The sequence below is a fragment of the Rhinolophus ferrumequinum genome, chromosome 16 (genome assembly GCF_004115265.2).
Source record: "Rhinolophus ferrumequinum isolate MPI-CBG mRhiFer1 chromosome 16, mRhiFer1_v1.p, whole genome shotgun sequence".
NCBI lineage: Eukaryota > Metazoa > Chordata > Mammalia > Chiroptera > Rhinolophidae > Rhinolophus > Rhinolophus ferrumequinum.
Genome location: NC_046299.1, coordinates 109,703 through 114,938, shown reverse-complemented (window position 1 = coordinate 114,938; position 5,236 = coordinate 109,703).

Below are 5,236 nucleotides of genomic sequence, written 5' to 3'. Positions count from 1 at the left end.
CTAAGAATGTTTTACCTCATCTTAGGTACCAAAGATTTTATTCTATTTTTTCTGGAAGTTTTACAGGTTTACATTATACATTTACGTCCACGATCCTTTTTGAATTAATTTTTGTATAAGGTATGAAGTTTAGATTGAGGTTCATTTTCCCCACCATGGGTATCCAATTCTTCTGGGACCAGTTATTGTAAAGTCTATACCTCCTCCATTTAATTGCTTTTATTCTTTAGTCAAAAATTAATTAGGTATATTTGTGTGACTCTGTTTCTGGATTCTCCACTCCATTCCATTTATCTATATGTCTTGATTACTATATTCTCGGACCTTTCCTGTGTCATAGAAATTTCAGAATAGGCTTGTCTGTGTCTACAAAAAACTTTGTTGAGATTTTGATAGGAATTGCCTTAAAACCATACATCAAATTAGGGAGAATTGGTATCTTTGCTGTGTTGAGTCTTCCATTCCATGAACACACCTCTCCATGTATTCAGGTCTTCTTTGATTTCTGTCATCAGCATTTGGGAATTTTCATCAGACATATCCTTTGCATATTTTGTCAGATTTATGCCTACGTGTTTCATTTTCTTTGGAGAAATTGCAAATTGTATTGCATTTTTTATTTTAGTTTCCACTTGTGAATTGTTAGTATATAGAAATGCAATTGATTTTTGTGTTCTGATCTTGTATCCTGACACATTACTGAATTCACTTATTAGTCCTAGGAGTTTTCTTTTTGTAGACTCCTTGGAATTTTCTACATAGACCATTATGTCATCTGTAAATAGAGACTTTTTTAAAAAAAAGTGTCTTCCTTTCCAATCTGTTTGCTTTTGTTTTCTTTTTCTTGCCTTTGCCGTAGCTAGAACTACCAATAATGTGTTGTGTAAGAGTGGTGATGATGGACATGATCGTGCTGTTTCTGATCGTACAGGGAAAACTTTGTCTTTCACATTATATGTGATGTTAACTATAGGTTTTTTTGTAGATGCTCTTTATGAGGTTGAGGAAGTTCCCTTCTGTTCCTAGTTTTTGAGAGTTTATTCTTATTTATCACAAAAGGAGTGTAAATTTTGCCAAATGCTTTTTTGGCATCATTTGATATGATCGTGTGATTTGTCTTCTTAACATTATTGATGTGGTAGATTGCAATGATTGGTTTTCAAATGTTGAACCAGCCTTGCACGTCTGGAATAATTCCCCTTGGTTGTAGTGTATTATTCTTTTTGTATATTGGGTTATAGTTGATAAAATTTTGTTGAGGAATTTGCCTTTAAATTCATTAGAGACATTGCTCTATAGCTTTCTTTTTCTGTGCTCTCTCTGTCTGATTTTAGTATCAGGGTAATCTTGGTATTATATAATGAGCTGGAAAGGGGTGTATCTTCTTTTATTTTCTGGAAGATATTGTGTGAAATTGGTGTATTCTTTAAGTGTTTGGTACAATTCTCTAGTGAAACCATTTGGGCTTAGACATTTCTTTTAGAGGAGAACTTAGACTTTGTTTTTTAGAACAGTTTTAGATTTACACAAAAGTAGAGAAGATAGTAAAGAGAGTTACCATATACCCCACACCCAGTTTTATTATCATTAAATTCTTACATTAGTGTGGTGCCTTTGCTACAATTAGTGAACCGATAGATACATTATTATAAACCAAGCTCCATCATTTATTCAGACTTCCTTAGTTTTTACCTAATGTCCTTCTCTCTGTCCCAGGATCCCATGAGGACAGCACGTTACATTTAGTCTCATGTCTCTTTAGTCTCCTCTTGGCTGTGACAGTTTCTCAGACTTTCCTTGTTTTTGGTGACTTTCATAGTTTTGAGGAGTGCTAGTCAGATGTTTATTTTGTAGGATGCCCCTTTACTGGAATTTGTGTGATCTTTTTCTCATTAGAGTGTGGTTATGGGTTTTTGGGAGGGAGATCACAGAGGTAAAGTGCCATTTTCATCACATAATGTCAAGGGTATGTACAACTAGCGTGATTATGACTTTCGATGTTGACAGTGATGACCTGGTTGAGGTAACGTCTGTCTGGTTTCTCCACTGGAAAAGCATCCTTTTCCTTTTCTTTCTATTAAGGAGTGGAAGTTTATGCTCTCCCTCCTTGAAAGGAGAGTGTCTATACAAATTATTTGGAATTCTTCTGCATAGATTTGTCTCTTCGCCTTTATTTATTTATTCAATCATTTATATCAGTATGCCTCATGGATAGTTGTATTATAAACTTTGAATTATAATCCAATGTTGCTTTATTTTTTTGTTGTTTTTCAAATTATTCTAGCCTTGACCTTTGGGAGCTTTTCAGTTAGCCCCTGTATACCTTGGGCATACCTTCATCAATGTTTTTTGTTGTTGTTTGCTTTTCATCACTTCTTTACTTTCTGGCCCTACGAGGTGCTCTAGGCTCATCTTGTGTATTTCTGGCTCCAGTCCTAGAATCAGCCATTTCTCCCAGGAGCGCTGTTTCCTTCTGTTGCAGATGGTGTTAGAGACCAAGGTCTGGGAGCCAGGTTTGCTTATCGCTGCTGGAGTGTATTTGCTTCTAGGCCCTCTCAGCTGACAGAGCGCAGAAATACATGTGTGTATCCAAGTATCTATCCAAATACACGCACACATCTATAAATACATACACATATCTATATACACATATCTATAATTATTTCTGTATGTAACCGTCTGTATGTATATTTAGCTAAGCATGAAATCCTCCTGATGTCTCCAACTCTAATCCATCACCACACGGATTCTTCTAGCCCCTCCCACCATTTGCTGATCTGTAAATGTCCATACTAACCATGAGAACCCTGGCTTCTGGAGCATTTTGATTACAAAAATTTAATTTCGTTAATAGTTACAGGAATATTCAGGTTATCTTGTTTTTTTTCTTCAGGTTATCTATTTTATCTTGGCTAAGTTTTAGTAGTTTGTGGTTTTCAAGGAGTTGGTCTGTTTGTTCTAACGTGGCCAAATTTATGAGTTTACAGTTGGTCATAGTGTTTCCCTGTCACCCTTCTAATGCCTGCGGGATCTGTTGTGACGTCACCTTTTAAATTCCTAATACTGATTTGTGTTTTATCTTTTTAAATCTTTGTCAATCTTTTTAGAGGTTTATTAATTGTATTGATTTTTTTTTAGAGAACCAGCTTTATGTTTCATTAATTTTCTCTGTGTTTTCCTGTTTTCAATTCCATTGATTTATGCTTTTCTCTTTCTTGTTTCCTTTCCTATGTGTACTTTGGGTTTATTTAGCTCCTTTTTTTTTCTAGCTATTTGAGATAGGAATTTAGATGATTGATTAGAGATCCTTCCTGTTATGTAAACAGGTAGCACTCTAAGTTTCCCTCTTAGAATTACTTTAGCTGCTTCCCACAAATTTGCATATGTTGTGTTTTCATTTCCATTCAGTTGTTTGGACTTTTAAATTTTTCTTTGAGATTTCATCTTTTACCCATGGATTACTTAGAAGTATGTTTAATTTTCCAAGTGTTTGCAGATTTTTCTGTTGTCTTTCTGTTATTGATTTCTTGTTTGATACTATAATGGTCAGAAAACATACTCTGTATGATTTAATTTATTTTAAATTTATTAATTTGTTTTATAACCTAGAATACAGTCAATTTTGGTGAATGTTTCATGTATGCATGACAGAAATATGAGATCTTTTGTTACTTTCCCGAGATCTCTGCTGCTTTATTATTTTTTTCTATTTTTCTCTCTGTTATTTACACTGAGTAAATTCTATCTGTTTATCTTCAAGTTCACGGATGCTATCCTTTGTCATTTCTATTCTACGATTGAGTGTATTCCATGAATTAAATTTTTTTCAGTTATTGTATTTTTAGTTCTATATTATACATTTGTTTCTTTAAAAACCAACAGCTTTATTGAGATATGAGTCATATAGCACAGACGCATCCTTTAGAAGTGTCTGATCCAGTGGTGTAGTATACTTGGAATTATGCCTCCATCACCACTGGCTGACTTCAGAACGTTCTCATCACCCCAGAAGAAACCCTGTGCCCTTTTTCCACATCCGCCTCCTTCCACTTCCACTTTCCTCCTTTCCGCAACCACGAAACCACTTTCTAGGTGAATGGATTTGCCTGCTCAGGACATGTCATATAAATGGAGGCATATTTCTGGCCTTCTGTGTCAGACTTCTTTCACTCAGCATCATGTTTTCAGGTTGACACCGTTGTAGCGAACATCAGTGCTCCATTCCTTTTAATGCCGAATTTGTCTCCATGGTGTGGACTGACCATGCCTGTTTATCCGTCCATCAATGATGCACAGTTGGGTTGTTTCTGCTGCTTGTTTATTATGAAGAATGCTGCTATGAACATTCATGGACAGATTTTTGTGTGGACATAACTTTTCATTTCTCTTTGGTCTGTACCTAGTAGTAGACTTGCCAGCTCATGGGGCACCTCTGTGTTTACCATTTTGAAGAACTGTGGACTGTTTTCCAACCCTACCAGCAACATATGAGTATCACAGTGTCTCCACGTCCTTGCCACTGGCTCAGTTTTCCAGCTTCTATTTCTTTGCTGAGATTCTCTATTTTTTCATTTGTTTCAGAAGAATCTGCAATTTACGTCAGAAGCATTTTTATGAATGCTGTGTCAAAACCCTTGTCAGATAATTCTGACAGCCCTAATTCATCTTGGTGTTGGCATCAGTTAATTGTCTTTTATCATCAGATTGTGGACATTTTGGTTATGATGTCAACAGACTTGTGATTGTTTTTAAATCTTCTATTTTAGCAGGTGGTCACCTGTTTCAGCTTAGGGTGTAGGTTCTGGCCTTCTTTTGTGGACTTCGGTTCCAATGAGTTTAGTTTTCAGTCCTGGCAAAGCCACCGTGGTCTAGCTCACTCTTCTGGGCAGCAGAGGCCCCACTCGTCCCTGCTGGTTCCCAGGATGTCAGGTGTCACTGTGTTACTGTCTATGGTGGGGAGATGAAGCCACCGGCACACAAAGGGTTGTGCTGCTGCTGTGGCTGTGGGCAGATTGGACTGCCTGCCTGATCGTGGGGTCTGAGTGAAGCAACCCTGTCAGCAGTTATCACCAAGGGAGGAACCCACAGCCTGGGCCCCTCGCTCATGTCTGGCAATGCTCAGAGCTGCTGAGGCCATTGGCTGCTCCACTCACAGACTGAGAATCAGAGCCACTGATACGCTCTGGAAAGGCTCTCGCTGTCCCCATTGGTCCTGGGAGGCTGTTGGTGGCTCTCA